Below are 17,275 nucleotides of genomic sequence, written 5' to 3'. Positions count from 1 at the left end.
TTATACTGATTCTTCTACTATTTAGCCTATAAAATTATTTTAGTATATTAAGTTCTCATAATATCTGTTTCCATTAGATTCTTGTTTGTTGATTACACTGAGGAGCTTCCTAAACAGACAAACAAACCCCCAAACATTTGTTTTTGGTAACAAGACTGTTGTTTCAGAAAAGTTTATTGGCTTGAGGATGCAAAGTTTCTTTTGGCACTCATGAGGAATTTGCCACACTCCCAAGGGTAAACCATTAAGAACAATTAAACAAACTAAAAGTAAATGCAAATTTCTGCATTTTTATTAGGAATTTTTAGGAAGTTTTGCCATATAAGATGCCTTACAGTTTTCTAAAATTTAATTGAAAGTGAGCGAATCTTTTATTATGAGAAGCAAAATGATTAAAACTAGTCTGAAAATAGACCACTGGCACAACAAATTTTGAAGATCAAGATTTTTGATAGCTCCAGTGTTTTCTTAAGGTATGTTTTCAGCGCAATACATGAAAAAAATGAAGCATATGGTGTAAACTCTACACTATTTTAAAAAACGTTTTAGTCCACACTTATTTTGATGGATCCTTATCCTTTAAGACACTACATGTGTCAAACATATCTTAATGAATTTTGTTCCCTAAGAAGAAATAACTTGCAGGTCACTGACTTGAACACCTTTTCCTAAGGAAAGGTATTCAAGTTAGTGACCTGCAAGTTTTAATATTAGCAGGGAAATTGGTAATTTTTTCACATTCTTGCATATTTTAAGTTGCTGCAGGGACCTGATCTGTGTAAAAGTCTGTGGATACATTTCATCCCAAAGTACTCTCACGGGGGGATTTTTCATCTTTCAGCTGGGTATAAGCTCACTGCATGAGTCATCAGCCAGGTGCTGAGTTTTTTGACTGCTGTAAATGTATTCTGTTATTTGATTTCTAGTAAGAGGGAGAAAGGCAACCTCTGTCCTTCTGTACAGCTCACAGAGAAAGAAAACTTAATTGACAAGTACTGAAAAGGATTTGATATCGTTCTGCTACTCAAGTTTCTCTACTTTTCTAAACAGCCTGACCTCTTTATTTTTTACCTCTTGCTTATTTTTTCCTTTACAGAAGGACAATATCTGCATTTTCAGAGCATTCCTTACCTTAGTTTCCTATCTGTGCATTTACTGTTCCCTGTCTTATTTTGATATAATGCTTCCTGTTTATTATGTTAGAAACATCTCTTTAGGAACTTAGGGGAGACTACCATTACAAGGCATCAGAAAGCCTTCATAAAAATATCCTGTTTGAACTTGATCCTGTTCCGTGCTTGGTTGTCTTTTGGTGTTTGGTTATGTTTCTGCACCTTTTCTGGATTTGATACATTTGAGTAGGAGGATCCTTCTTGATACCAATATGCCAGGTATTTGAAAGCTGTTTTTCATGACAGAGGACTGTGCAAAGCCCAAAGAATTTTCAAAGCTTCAGTGGATGTTGACCATCAGGATGAAAATGCTGAAGGAAGGATGGTAAGACAGCTCACAGAAGGAAGATTGCATGCAGTGTGTTGTCCAGGAGGTTTGATTCTGCGAGGTTTTTAATGATCTGTATGTGATGGAACATTTGTGTATTTTAGTTTCTGGTACTTCACGTATGGAATCCTGGTTTAGCTGTAGGCTCTTTTACATGTAGGAATGAAAGTGGAAAGTGCAGTGTAGGTAATCCATCAGGAAGACATGTTTAAGTTGCCCTGAATATTTTTTATCTGTCCATGATCTGCAGAGGCCAAATCCTTGAGCTGTGTGTGTCAGCCTCTCAAAATCCTGACACCTGGCCAGAGCTGAGTGGCCCTGTGGGAATGGGAAGGATGATATTGCTGGCATTTGATTACCAAACCTTCAAAATAACCATTCTTAGCAACAGTGTGACCAGCAGTGCCCCTGCACTTGGCACTTCTGAGGCTGCATCCTAAATACTGTGGTCAGGTGTGGACTCCTCACTGGAGAAAGACACTGGAGTGTGTCCAGGAAGGGGATGGAGCTGGGGAGGGCTCTGGAGCACCAGGAGTGGCTGAGGAAGCTGGGGAGGGGGCTCAGCCTGAGGGACAGGAGGCTCCAGGGGGAACCTCTTGCCTTCTGTAGCTCCCTGACAGGAGGGTGGAGCCAGGTGGGTGCCACTCTCTTCTCCCAGGCAAAAAGTGACAGGATGAGAGGAAAAGGGCTGTGGTTGTGCCTGGAGAGGGATGATATTAGGAAAAAACTTCTTCTCCAAAAGGCTGCCCAGGGAAATGGTGAAGTCACCATCCCTGGAGGGCCTTAAAAGACGCAAAGCTGGGGCACCTGGGGACATGGGTTAGTGGTGGACCTGACAGAGTCAAGTTGCTGATTGGACTCGATGATCTTAAAGGTCTTTTCCAATCTAAATAACTCCCTGATATTTTCTGAAAATGTTTTTTTTTTTCCATCAAATATTTGTATTTGGATTATTTTCAAATGGTACTTAAAATCTTTTGGGAAGATGCCATTTGTTCACTCTTGTAATTTTTAATTTCTTCCCATTTTCTCTTAACATAGCATGACTTTTCTAATCTGATTCCCCTCCCCCAGCTATGACCAGCTGTGACAAATTATTTTTCATCAGCCCATGTGGCTTTTGGCAGACCTTTTCTGCAGTCAGTGTATGCAAGGGGATCGCTGCTACATCTGTCACGGGATTGCACAGCTCATGGCATACACGAATTCTTATCTCTCAGGGCATTATTTTTTTCCCTTTGAATGCCAATACAGATCTTTGTGATGCCTTTAAGATGTGTTTGAGCCTTTAACAGCATCATGAGCAGTGCCAAGGTGACTGTTTCACCACTCACCCTGACAAAACAGACTGCAAACATTTCTCAAGTTGCTGCTTCAAGCTGCTGCCAGTGCAGTGTCTCTGGTGGGTGCTGTGCTGCAGCAATGCTGTTGGTGTGGAATGACTACAAATGTGGCCACATAATATGCAATAAATTGGTGTCTAATGTAATAGGGAAATTCAGGGTACAAAAATGTACCCCTGATCCCACTCTGTGGTGTGCTGCCTTCAGAGTGAAGAATGATGCAGGGTCTTAAAAGGGGATAGACACATCCTAAACATGTCACCTTCCCTATGAGCATCCTGTGCTTCTCACTCAGTCACGAGGGAGCTCCTCAAGTTTCTTCCCCCCAAAAAAGGCCTTGCCTTGTAGCTTTTGCTGTAAGTGACTCACATCCATTTTCCTGAATGCCTTAGGAGCAGTTCTAGTTTTCTGAATGCCTTTTTGGGGTGACCTGCTAGTTGTGTCCAGCAAGTGCTGGATGCTGTGGGTTAGGTGGAACATTCACACCCCACCCTCTGTGCTCTGCCCAGTGGTGGCAGCTCATCTCTGAAGGGGATGATGGACACTGCATGTGGAAAGGGGGCACAGAGCCTTAGGGAGACAGCCCTGAGTGAGTGCATTAGCAAAAACCTCTTCTCCATCATCCTCTGTACACAGGCTCAAATTATCCTACTTTGCTGCTAAATCCCATTCGCTTTAAAACCTCAGTGTGGGAATGGTGAAAGTAGATTAGGATAATTATTAACGATGAGTCCTCTGTCCACCTTGCTTCCTCATCTGGAAGAAATTATCCCCTGCTTAAGTTCAAGTGTGTTAATTGCTCTGCAGCATAACAAGCTCTTAATCTTCAGGCTTCTAAAGAAGTGTCCTCTTGTGCCTTCAGATTTTCATCAGCTTTAGGCTTCTTTGTCTGCTTTGCATCACTTAAAAAAAATTAAACTCTTGCCAATCTACAATAATAAAGCCTCAGAAAAAAATCATTATAGGTTTTTTGTAGGTGACTTGTGAAATAAATATTTACTGAGGGCTGTTCCATTTTAGTGCACTGTGGGTCCTACTTTGAAATTCAGTCTTTGGGTATGGGAATATTGCAGTTCTTTTCACAGATAACTTTAACATTTCCTCTCTAAAATAATTCTGACCTGTCGAACTCCCATTTGTTTTGCAGCCTGTATTATTTAATATTTATATAGGCAATCTAAAATTCAGGTTATCTACTGCGGCCTGTCATGCCAGATAACACTTAGAGTATCAGAAAAAAAAATTATACTCCAGTAATCACTGGGATGTGTTCTTAATCTCCTAGATTAGAAGAACAGATTGTGGCCATTGACTTTATGTAGCCCTCAGGCCCAGCCATCTAACACAGCCGGCATGCCCAGGGGTGGGTCTGGTGTGAAATGCTGTAGTGTAAAAGCTGGTGTCAGTGTCTTCCTCCGAGTGCTGCACTGCGCCTTGGCAGTGTCTTCTTGGGACAGCACCAGGAGTTCAGCTTGCCCAGCTTGTTAACTTGCATTCGGTGCTGAAGCTGGAATTCAACACCAGTCCAGTTCAGCAACGTGGCATCAAATTATCTGTGCATTTGCTACTTGTTTTGTCAAATGTGTTAAGGTTCTTAAAAAATAAGTGTGCCGTATTTTTAATGTGCCTTTTTTCCCAGCGGTAAGTACAGAAATTACATTTAAAGATATTTCTGTAAACCGACTGAATTCGTGAAACTCGCGGTCAATTAAGTGTACCAAGGCTATTGTTTGTAGGACATTGAGCCAAATTCTTTGTGGTGCTTTGAGCTAGAGATGTCTGGTAGTGCTTATGCCTGGGAAGAGCTCAGTCTGCTGGGACATGCTCAGCCAGCCTACAGACGTGTGTTCCAGGCAGGGCTGTAAACACTGCAGTGTGTTTTACTGCTGCCTGGCAGGGCATGAGGGCAAGGCAGGCTGTTGGTCTGCATCCCTCACATCCCTGCCTTTGACTCTATTGGAACTTGCCTTACGATTTTTTTTTTAACGATTCAGTAGTTAAATAACAAAATACATCATTTGTGATGGGGAGGGATTAAAGGAGTTAATGGCTGTGTTTGCTTTCAGAGGCATGTGTGCCTTCCGTCAAAATAAATTAGTCTCTCAGGCTTCTGAGGAGAGTATTAGATCTAACATCTTAATATATTCTAAAGCTGTGTGTTTGAGAGAAGTGAATTAAAGGATTTTAAATTTCTAATTACTTGAGATGTAATTAATTTCCTCCTTTTCCTTAAATAAAGTTAGATGAGAAAGTGCGGTTTAAAGAGGCAGAGAGAATGTGAAGAGGAATAACTGTTATCCTGTGAGAACTGCTGCAAAGCACCAAATTAATTTCATTTTGTGTGTGACAGATAGTCATAGCAGGACTTTATAGATACCAAGTCAGTGCTTCATTTCTTTTTGGGAAACATTTTTTCTTTTTGCTGCTGTGAGACTTGTGAAATCCTGAGGACCAGCACCTTGGCCTTGCACAGGGTACCTGGAAAACTCTGTCCCAGGTGCAAGCCAGCTGCTACCTGAGCCCCCTGTGCCTGCAGGGAGGTGAAACTCTGCAGCAGAAATAACTCCTGACAGTGCAACTAACACCAGGAAGAATTATTCTGAGTCGCCCTCTCTGTAAGGTTATGGCTCATGACAACTGACTGGGGGTTTTTGGCAGCCCTCAAGATTTATCAGTGCTACCTGATCTCCCCTTTATATCCTGCAGTAAATTTAAGGAGTTCACAGCTTCTGACTTCTGTCTGCACTGCTGGCACCGAATGTCAGTTTTACTGAATTTCTCAAAGATGTATTTAGCTACACACAGTTCGGTGAGGAATCCACCCAACAATCACCTCTGCTTTGACCAATTAAGAGCACTCCAAAAGTAATGAATATAAGCTTTGTAAGAAGAGAGAGAGATGCTGCATTGCCTTCAGATATTCTCAGAGAACTGTCAGTATTATCTCTGGGTTGCAGAGTAGCTCAGTGCTGACTAAGGGCTGGAAACCCTTAGTTGCTGCACTCTGCTGCCGCAGTAGTAATTGAAGATCTGTCTGCTAGGATGTGTCTTCCACATCTCAGTGCTTTGTTTGTGGAAAAAGGAAGGTGCATGAAACTTGATTGTGGGGACGGGGCAAATTTTACTGCAGTAGCTGACATAAAAACAAAGCCTAGTCATAAAGTCTTTTACCTTGGAACATTAAAAAAATGTGTTCAAATTAAGGTCAATTTCTTACTTCCACATTTTTATGCCAAGAGCATTAGCTGTGCCCAGGCATCCAGAAAGTGGAGGTAGCAGAATCTCATTTGCAGCACAGCCTTTCCTATCATCCAGAAGTACAAAAGCCTCTTTCTTCCCATGCCTCTGGACGCTCAGGAAGATCCACGCTCATCCCAGATCAGATTCTCCCACAAACCCGGGCTGTTTTCACCAGCATGCTCATACACAGGCAGTCACAGCTGCTGGGTGGGATCATGGCTTTCAACTATTAAGACAAATAAACCCTGACTGTTGACAGCACCTTCCAGGCCAGTCATGCCTGCAGTGACTTTGGGGCTCTCAGTGTGTGAGTGCTGTGCTGGAGAGTGCTGGTGCAGAACCACTCCCTCCAGCCCTTGCTCAGACACAGCAGAGAGGCAGGATGGCAATCAGTCATTCTTCAGTCAGTTTGTCAGCAGTGTGTTGCTTCATTGGAATTAAGGGCAAAGATGTTGAATGAATTCTTCCTCGCCATTTTCGTGTCCTCTTTAGTGTTCTTTCACAAGTAAGAGGTTTTCCCCTCCATCTTGCCACCTTTATATGTACCCTGTTCAAGTCATCTTCAGAGAATTAGTTGCTGATACCAATGAGCATGTGAGAGATGCACATGAAATGTGCTTTTCTGGGTGTCTTTTGGTTTGTTTTTTTTTTCTGTTGTTTTAATTTTTTTTAATCTCATGTGATGGCACAAAGCTCATCTTAACACCAGGGCAGAGTCCTTATAAAGGTTCAGTTGCCCTCCTAAACTTATGATTGCAAAATAATTTAAATTATCCACTGAAAAAAAACTAATACATTTCTGTTTTGAAATGGACAAAGTAACTTACTTTCACTTCATTTGCCAAGACAGTGTTACACAGCCCTCAGAACCTTTTCGTGGCTTTCCGTAAGAAAATTTCCTCTGTCCAAAGCATTAGCAGGAAAAAAATGCATTTAAGGAAAAAAATGGAAAGCATTAGGGAAATTAAATAGTAGTTTACAACAGAAATGAAATAATTGTTTGTAACCACCTTTCATCCTGTTAGCTGTTTTTTGGTTTTCATTTGGCTTACCTGGTGAATTCAGCTGGACTCACATATACAGAGCTTATAGATGAGGAATGACAGGATGCTTCTTGTCCCAGACTCATTCTTTGGGAAACAATATATCCAAAAGAAAGTGTTCTGCTGTATTGAAATGGAGATTTCTAACTGGCATTCTGTACTATTATATTTATTTTCTTCCCAGGGTGTTCAGCTCTTATTTCTTGCTAAAGACTTTTCTCCTTTCAAAAATCCCTCTTCTTGTGTTTATACTCCTGTCCACAGCTATTGGGAAACAAGCTATTTGGAAACTTGCAAGTCACTGGAATGAAACAAGGTGAATCTCCAGTGTTTTTCAGTAGCTCAGTGTCAGCGACAGCATTTATAACCCGCTCCCCCAGAAAGACCTAAAGCTTTAAAGGAGTGAGGATGAAAGTGTAACATACCAAACAAATAAATGTTGCATAACGGCAGGTGGATTTTTCCCCCTCTTTGCAATGTTACATCTGCAGTCTCAGCTCACTTCAGCAAAATGACACAAAGGAAAAAGGCCATTTAACAACCTTCCTGCCACCACAAATCTGTATTTGGAATAATTTCCTTACACAGTATGAAGTGGTAAAATCATTGTTGGAGCTGTTTAGGTCAATATGTCCTCTGCTGGGATGAATAATGATTGCTCCTGAAGGGAACTGTGCTAGCAGGCTAAGAACCTAGGCAGAAGATCCTGGTGCTTCTGTTCATAAAAAGTGTTTGCTTATATTTTGGAATGAGGAGTCATTTTGTCTAAAACAACTGGAATTGGGTGGGTTTTTCCATAGCCTGGTGCTGCAGTGCTGTGCTCCACAAAGCATCAGTTCCAAAGCGTGGCTGGGAGCTGTGGCAGTGCTTTGCCTCCTGCAGAGGAGGATGCAGGCACCAAGATTAAATCCAGGGTGAAGGTGGTCAGCAGCAGGAACAGCACCACAGACACTGATTTTGTGCTGCACTCTCCTCTGTTTGTTGGTCCCCTGAGGGGGCTGACGTCTCCAGTGTCACAGAAAGGCAGAGTGAGGTTCTTAGAGCAGGGTGCCGATGAGCCAGAGGAGTGCTTGACTGGTTCCTTATGAAGCACAGGCACCTGGAGCTTTAGGGCAATGTCCCCTCCAGGAGAAAGAGCAAAGATGACCTAAAGCCTCTCACATCCTGCTGCATCCAGTGAGCGGAGACAGCTGGGGTTTGTGACACCTGAGACTTGACTGTGTACCAAAATGCCTCCTGGCATGAGTCTTCTCAGGGAGCAGGGCAGAGGGGAGGCAAATTTGTTACTATGTAAATAGTTTTGGGATGATAGAGAAAAGAAGTTGTGCAGTGGTACCAGGACTAAATAATGGTCGAATGATTGTGCCTGGAGAGCAAACCTGAGGCACCTGGGAGACATTATTGATGGAAAGTGGAGTTTTGACACTTGCAGGTGGTTGGTTGTGCTTCCCATTTTATCTCATTCTTTGTGCAGAGTCAGCATTAGTTTCTCAGAGCAGCACTAGAAACTAAAGCTGAATGACACATTGTAGAAAAAAACCATAGTTACTGCCAAATTTGTCCTTAAGAGCCAAATAATCAACATATTTGTAACGTGGGCCATATCAAAAGCCCAGATGTAGGCATTGGTACCAGTCACTATATGTCTGTCATGCTGGCCTTCCTTGTATATGTAGATATATGTATTAAATGTCTCACAGCCTGTGTATAGTTTTTAGTATCCTGCTATAAGTTAATAAAACTCCCCTATCCTAAGCAGCTATTTTATTAAGTAGCTGAACACTTGCTAGATGATGGACTAATTAAGATGAAGAATTAGGAACTGTACTACTGAGAAAGGTAAAATTGCTTTGTCCTTTGTGATTCCGAAATAGAAATGAAATCAGAAAACCCCAGTTCAGGGCTGCCATGTGATTTGCCTGGGTGGAGGGGCAGATGCAGATGAAACGAAGGAGAAATGTGTGACAGGGCTGAAAGGGGGTTATTGTACAAGACTGCAGAGCCTACCACGGCAGGAAGGAGATGAATGCTGTGAAGGACTCACGAAATGTTGCGAAAAACTCTGGGGCAGTGCAGAATGCTGCAAGCCCTTGGGTGTGTTGTTTCTTAGGGAACCATTCCAAGTGATCCAGAGCAGCCAAAGAGAGGCTGCTAACCGTGCACTTGACCTTGCAAACCCCAGAGTGAGCCAATTGCTAAGTGCCTGGAGCAACCAGAAGGAAAGGAGGCTTGGTGGAGGGATGGCTCCTCCAAGAGTCGGTGTCCATCACGTCCTGAAGTGAAGGCGGTGATGATCCGTGCTGATGGCGTGCTTGGAGGTAACTTCAGTGGATGAGGTGTGATGAGCTGGTCTGAAGTGACACAGGAGGGCCATTTTAATTTTTATCCCTTAAAAATCTTGAATTCTGGCACTCCTCAAGTTAAGCCTCAGACGTTGGAATCTGCCCTGCGGGTTTTGCATAGTCAAACTTTCCATCAATTCATTCCTGGAGGAATTGTAAGCTGTAAACTGTGTGTTTACATTTTAAGAGGAGTTGGAGTATAACCAGTACCCATGCAAAACATAGTTCTGCATTCTGAATGTTTTTGGTAGTTTTACTTTATTTTGGAAAGACACTGGCTGTGGCTGAATATATGAAATTATTGAATTGCACTGGCAGTCTTCTGATGAATTATTAGTGTGAAATCAAACATTTACCACTGGTATAATTTTGTGTAATATTGTGTTTTACTGGTAATATTATTAACATTCTTAGAGTTGCTTGAAGACGTGTATCCAAAGTTTTTATCCTGTTTCAAAAAAGGGCAGTTAATTCCTTTGTGCTCAGTAAAGTAGGGACATCTGCAAATTATAGCTCTGGTACATAATTGCATGTTTTGAGTAGCTCACTGAATGCGAGTAGAAATACAAACTATCTGTGGTGATAAATACATCATCCAAGTCCTGCAAAATAAGAGGACTTTTGTAATTGCCTTCTTAATTGCAAATAGCGTAATTGAACTATTTCTTCTGTTTAAGTCTTCCAGTTCTCATTTTAGCTTGAAGTGAAATTTGAGGGCAGAGAATATCCATTGTTGGGGTTCTTCTTTTGCCCACACACAGTTACTGCCAAAGTGTTTCTTGTTCATCTGCATCCTTCAAAACCAAAGTCACAAGTATTATTGCCAGCACTTGTGCTAGCTTTCAGGTGTTGCAGTGTTTTGTAAGCCAAGGTGTTTTCTGTTGTAGTTTCTACTGTGGAAACAAATTTCAGTCAAATGTTAGCATAGGTGTTTCTATTGGTAGATTTATATCACTCCATGGTGCTAAAATACCTGTGGAAAATTCTTAAATTAGAAATAAAATGAATTGTAGAATACTTACAGCTGAAAGTGCAATTAAAACTATTTGGATTTTAGTGCTTCTATAATACTGTCTGCATTTACATAGCACACCTAAGGAGGCTGCTTGTTGGGTTTTGCTAGGAGAACTGTGAGAATATGGGGGTGGTGCATTTGTTTGTAAGGACTTGGCAATATTAAAAAGCAAGCTTTTCTTTTTAACTCCTCTATTTTGAACTCAGAACACAAGGAGTTTGAAACTTGGCTTTCCTTGAATTATTTATGATGTGGAACTGCTAGACAGTGTGCTTTAAAAGTAAGTGATAAGCCAGAGCAAAAATGGCTGTGGTGTCGCTTTGTCGGCACATCTGCATTTCTAAAGATTAGGCAGAATTTGATAACAGACTAAAGAGTGTTTCATTCTTTGAGCATTCCTTCTCTCCATCTATGTAGCATTTCTGGAGCTGGTATCCATGGCAATTCACAAGAGTGATTTAGGAGCCAGACTTGAAAAGGTCTGTGAGACTTCTGATTCTAACATACTTAACAACATTGCTTTGTGGGTTCCTTTATTGATGTGAACTGTTGTCAGCAGTGTATTTCAAATTTCCCCCCTCCACTGCTCATAGAATTTTTAGTTCTGTGGATTTTGGTTCCATTTTTGTGACAAGTCTGAAATCCAAATGCATCTGGATTACACCTGAATGTTTTTACAGCTTAGAACAAAATAGGAATTGGGGTTTAGGTGAGCTGTAATGGCTAAATATGGTGATTTAAACTCTTAGTGATCTTTTAGTTATGGAAGATCAGTTTATAAAGTTTGATAAATTTGCTCATAACAATATTTAAATTCTGAGCATCTTCAAAGTCAGGTGTACTAAATCTTGTCTGAGAAGGGGGAAGATCACACAGGAAAAATGCTTCCTAAAGGTATTTGAATTTAGGTACCTGAGGAGCTAAGAGCCATCGGTGTGAGCCAAGTCCAAGGATTATGATTTACTAAGTCATTATTTCCTCAAGACTGTCTTTTCTTAAAAAGGGATTTATTTGTCTTTTGCTTGGAAGTGTTATGACCTTCTGTGCTGGTCTAACACATTTCTGAGACACTCTTTTAGCCCAACTCAATGATATTTTGGTTTGATCAATATGTCTGTGTTGCTGTGAAGTTATATTTATTCTTTATTTGAGTTTTCATTAGGTACAGGAAATATCAGTTGTTTTTCTCTTTCCATTATTGTTCTCTCAGACATGGGTTTATTCCTTCATCTCCTCTTTCTTGAATTCCAGGCTCCCTTGGGAGCTCGTCTTATGATTTAGCAGCCTGAGGGAAATAAATAAATGTCTGAGCTGAGCTTGTTGACTTCTTTACTTGATATGAAACATACTTTAAAGAAAATTTGTGATTTCTACTTTGATTATTGTATTTGGTACTTTTAATATGCATTAAATACTTAAGTTAGAGTTATTTTAAGCTATTGGCAGTGTTGTATTATGGTCTAAACTTGATCAGCAAATTTAATACTGAAATTCTTAGACACAATAGAAGGAAGATTATTTCTGGAATGCAGTAGGTCACGGTACTTTGGCTTCTGTAATCCTTAGAAATTGTGTTGGTCCACGTGTAATTTGCTTCAGATGGATTGTATACCTTAGGATATCACAATCTCTATTTTATAGATTGTGAAATAAATTTTCTTGAGGAACTTCATTGCAAGCCCAGCAAACTCTTCAGTTTTAATTCGTCTATCAAATCTAGGGAGAGTAGGATTTGCCTCCTAACCAAAGAATTCAATACAGAAAAAGGTTTTTTCTCTCACCTTTTCTGTATACATTTTTTGTCTTCTCTGTTTTCGTAGTCTGTCACAGTCCGTCGCACTCACTTAACATCCCCACATCATAGACTGTAAATCACAACTGAATTTCCCCCTCAGAGAAGCTGATGGACGGCACTTTGATTGCAAGTACTTACCTGTTAGTTAAAAATAGATGGATTCATTCTGGAATTTCCAGCTATGGCACTGATTAAACAAACAAACAAACAAAAAAAAGAAACAACCACAAAAATGGTTTCTTTTGGAAGCTGATCAGTCCTGGAAGTGAAACACAGAGTGGCTGAGGTTGGCAGGGACTCGGTGCAGTACTCCCTTGGGCTGCTGGCTGTCATGAAGCCCAGGGTCCTGGCAGCAACCTTGGGTGTAAGTACAAGCTTGGTGACCACCAGATTTTCCCTTTGGCAAGTCATAAGGATTTTACCATTGCGTCTCTCTAGACATTATGTTAGAACATACCGCTGTAGCCAACAGAAAGCAAGAACAGCCCTTACATACCCCAACAGAGGAGAATGAAGGTTTAGAAAATAAGGATGCATCCTACAGAACCTCTGGGGAGATCTTGGCATTCTCCAGACGTGAGCACTGCCTGCTCGGCTCTTTAGGAATTGCACAGTTTGGCAAAGGTAGGGGGACAAAGGGAGATGCAAACAAGATGGGATTTGTGGAGGTTGTTGCTGGTGTGGTCAGATGTGGTGGGCCAGCGAGTAATCTCAATGCATACAGTGTGACACTTAGCGTGGCTTGGTGACATTGGCCTTTTCTATTAAATTATTCAGGTGACATTGCTTGTACAGGTCAGCAAAACATAAACCTGCCCAGTTGTTGAAAGCAAGTGGGGTTTTGTTAAAGTGTATTGAGCTATAAAATATTTTGTAGACATAATCGATTAATCTAAACATTTTGTTGGCTGCATATTGGTATGTTTTGGTGTGTTTTGACAGTTAAGCTTTACATGTATTTTTTCAGTACTGTGCTATAAAAGGAATCTCACTTTCGTGAATAAATACTTCATTGATTTCCAAGTCATGCAGATTTTCTTGGCTTCTGAAAATGAAGCATTTTTCTTTATTGCATTTTCATTGATCTTTTAATGGCTTTTAGTTACTTATTTTTTTCCTACTACATCCCATAGTATTTCCAACTTTAAAAGTAGCCCTGTGTTCCCTGGAAGTGCTTCTTTATGTAAACCCATGCTAAATGTTTAGGCTGAAAAAAAACTTGTAACTGGCCCCCTGCCTGAAAAATTATGAAAACTTCATGAAAACACCTTCTGTCCCAGCAGTGATAAACCACTCAGTTTGTGTGAGAGCCTCCCCTCCTTAGGTCTTGCTGTCTTACTGATGGGACTCTTGAGGAGGCATCCTGCAGCATTTTGGGGTTCCTGAGCTTACCTGGTGCTGCGGGGTTAAAACTTCATGGATTTGTGTCATGGGATCAGTAAAAGTCTGAGTAGAAAGTCTGGGAGACTTTATGTTCTGTAGCAAAAATTCTTTTTTACCACTAGCCAGGCTTTACTTACCTATTTGTGCATTCCATTTAGCTCTGATTTCAGGTGGAGGCTTTATTCCTGTTAACCTATAATTTGGCTAAAATAATCCCTAATGCTGTCCAAATATGCAGTTTTATTTAGGACTAATTAAAACATGATTAGAAGCTGATAGCTATACTGAGAAAATGTGTATTTGTCACTTGTGGACTCAACAGAATTGTAAATGAATGTTTTTGCCACTTAGTATTAATATTACTCTACAGACAATTTAGACATTGTGAAGCCATTCAAAACTGCTCTACTAGACTGACTTATTAAAAACATGTTATCCAATTCAACAGCTCATTGCTTTAAGCAAACCAGCTGCTGTGGCACAGAGCTAAAAAAGAAACCCAAACCCAATGAAAGATTAATTTGTTGGGCAGAGTTGGTTGTTTTATTGCAAGAGATCTTTGGCAGGAAGGAAAGTATGGCTTTTATTTTCTGTTAATCAGACTAGGAATAAGTTTGTTGCAGTTGCTTTTACACTGCTTTGGTGAGTAGATGTAGAAGATCTCTGGCCTTTGGAGGAATTGGAGAGCTTACAAAGGTCTTGGAAAACAGATGTTGATTTGGGATTTAATACATTCAGCCTGTGCCTTCCCCAGCTGTTGCACCCCTGATGGAGGATGGAGAATAACCAGAGCCCCATCCGTAGGAGCTGTTGTGGTAGTGATGGAATTTCCCAGCCTGGTGTTATTGTGATAAACAGGGATCTCCCTGGGACTAGAGCTGCATGTAGCCAGTGTAATCCTTGCAGAATGAATCAGAATTCAACAGGAAAATGCTCAGTAAATGAGGAACATGGTGCAGATGCTGAAGACTATAAAGCAGTATCAAAATACTTGGAGAAGATAGGATAGTTATTTGGATTATGCTGGTTGCTTTGAGGTTATTGGAGTCCGCACTGAGGATGAATTTGTGGGTTGATTTCTTCACAGTTTATAAGCAATATGAGTAACTTTGACATCTAAATAAAAGTGGTTTAATGTGCTGGAGGTCACGAAGGTTCTGTTGTTCCACAGATTCAGACACTGAAGCTGTGATGTCTTCCAAAAGCATGTCATAGAATCACGAGTGGTCTGGCTTGGAAGGGACTTTAAAACTTGTTCCAATTCCTCTGCCACAGGCAGGGACACCTTACACCATTTCCAGTTGCTTCAAGCCCCATCCAAACTGGCCTTGGACACTCCCAGGGATGGGGCAGCCACAGCCTCTCTGGGCAACCTGTGCCAGGGCCTCACCATCCTCACAGGGGAGAATTTCTTCCTAATACCTGGTCTAAATCAACACTGTCAGTGTCAAGCCATTCCCCCTTGTCCTGCCACTACATGCCCATGCAAAAGGTCCCTCTCCATCTCTCATAGTCCCTTTGGGCACTGGGAGGCTGCAGGATATGTTCACCCTGGAGCCCTCACTTCTTTGGGCTGAACAGCCCTGACTTCCTCAGCCTTTTTGTAGAGCAGAGGTGCTCCATGCCTCTGAACACCTTTGTGGCCTCCTCTAGACTGGCTCCAACAGCTCCATGTCCTTCTCGTGCTGGGGTCCCAGAGCTGGATACAGCACTGCAGGTGGGCTCTGAGCAGAGCAGAGGGGCAGAATCAGCTCCCTCAACCTGCTGGCCACTCTTGATGCAGCCCAGGACACCATTTCTTGGGTCAGTTCCTTGGGCCTATTTAAATTTCTCTGGACTAAAATGTTGTGAATGAGTAGGTCTCATTTATGGCAAAAAGTGGTGGCTACTGTAGAATCTACAAGTGTGTTTTGTAAAACCTGTGCATGTGCCCGTCATCAGCTCAGAGATTTTAGGGGGAATCTAGCCACATAACTCAGCCAGACTTAGGGTGATGCCAGTGTAATAGTAGCAGGTTGTTAATCCTGAGCAATGACAGAAACATATGTGCATTCACAATGGACACTTTTAGTAAACTAAATCCATTTATCCACCGAGCCTTCTGGGAAGCGTATCTGTGACCTGAGGACTGAGCTCTGTATACGCCTCACATTTCTGATGTGGGCTTGTTTGGGGTTTTTTTTGTTTGGTTTTTTTTGCTTGGCTGGTTTGTTTTGAATGTTTGCTTTTCTTCCAGAAATAACTAATTTCTCCTACGTCTGCTTTAGAAGTATTTTTCTTGAAGCTTTTTGTATCATTAGTAATATGTTTCTGGTTTCTTTTCCCTAAATTTACTCTCTGGAATGGCAAATGTTTGTTAAAGCTAGTAATTGTCTGATTGTAAATAGGAAAATGAACTATTAATCTTAGCAAAACATATTTACATCTATGGGCAGTGCCTCTGATGAATTAGTGTATTTTGAAGTAACTTTTCATCACGTTCTCCCTAGAAAGGTAGGTGTGTACATACAATCCCTCCTGGGTTCATGTTACGGGAAGGGCCTTGACCACCAGAATTGAATGGCTGCTGCTCTTCCTTTGTAATCCTTTACAGTTTTCTCATGGGCTGTGTGAGCTGAACACTTAGGAGTTGCTTTTCTCTAATGTCCAACATCATGAAAAATTTGATTAAATATCTTAGGATGGATTTGTCTCTCAAATGTTTGCTATCATTTTTGATTATAATGACTTGTAACATCAGGCAGAGACATCACCTCCATTGTTTGTCTCTATTTTTCGCCTCCTTTCCACTTCCATGTCTCTCCCCTCTATTCTGCTTCTATTGTGGTATGATAAACATATCCATGCTCATTATTGGAGCTCTGATACAAGCAAGTGAGTATAAATTTCCCTTTGGCTGAGATTTTGGGTTGATTAACTTAGTCATAAAGGAAGAAGGCCAAATTGCCCTCTACATTTCCTGGATGTCTGATGGGAGTGTAGTCATTATAGCACCATAATTACACTGCAGAAGAACATATTTGGTACTTCCTATATGAACCTGCGTTGACAGAATCAGGGCTCTGCTCTTCTTGTTCTGTTTATGCCCTTATCACTCACATTTTCACAACAAGCAGAAAAATCACAAGGCTGTCTTGGTCAGTGCTGCTGACTGCAGAGATGCATGCAATTTGAAGAAAAAAAAAAAGTCAGTATTATGAATAAAATTAACCAGGGGATAACTATTGTTGGCCAAATGTGGTTCAAAGTTGGCATCAGAAAGTGGCCCAGGGCCTCAAGACTCTGCAGCATTAAAATTCCCTCTGCAAATCCAGTCTGCTGGTGATTGTACTCCTGCTTCTCAGGAACCCATACAAGCTCCACTTCCTGACTTTTTCTCAGGGCAAATTTGGCAAATTTAAGTTTCAGTGCTGAGCTGTAATAAATGTGTTCTGCAGCTCTCACTGAACACTGACTGCTGTGCTTCTGCTCCTGGTAGGATCATGTCTGAAATATTTGGGAGTATCAGCTGGTGTTCTACATTTCCTTGCAGGCTTATACACCTTGGGCTATGCTGTTGTCTACAGATGTTAGCCCTTGGACATGTTAGATTAAAAACATCAAGTGAAAAGCCT

General features: G+C 41.2%; 1 protein-coding gene across 1 annotated transcript in view; it reads left to right on the top strand.

The window, feature by feature from the left end:
• Window positions 1-17,275, top strand: part of ZNF804A (zinc finger protein 804A) — a 148,747-nt gene that overhangs the window by 42,767 nt on the left and 88,705 nt on the right. The gene's annotated exons all lie outside the window — the stretch shown is intronic.

The sequence above is a fragment of the Prinia subflava genome, chromosome 6 (assembly GCF_021018805.1).
Source record: "Prinia subflava isolate CZ2003 ecotype Zambia chromosome 6, Cam_Psub_1.2, whole genome shotgun sequence".
Lineage (NCBI taxonomy): Eukaryota > Metazoa > Chordata > Aves > Passeriformes > Cisticolidae > Prinia > Prinia subflava.
Note: the sequence above shows the minus strand (reverse complement) of the source record. Positions and strands in the feature narration are given on the sequence as shown.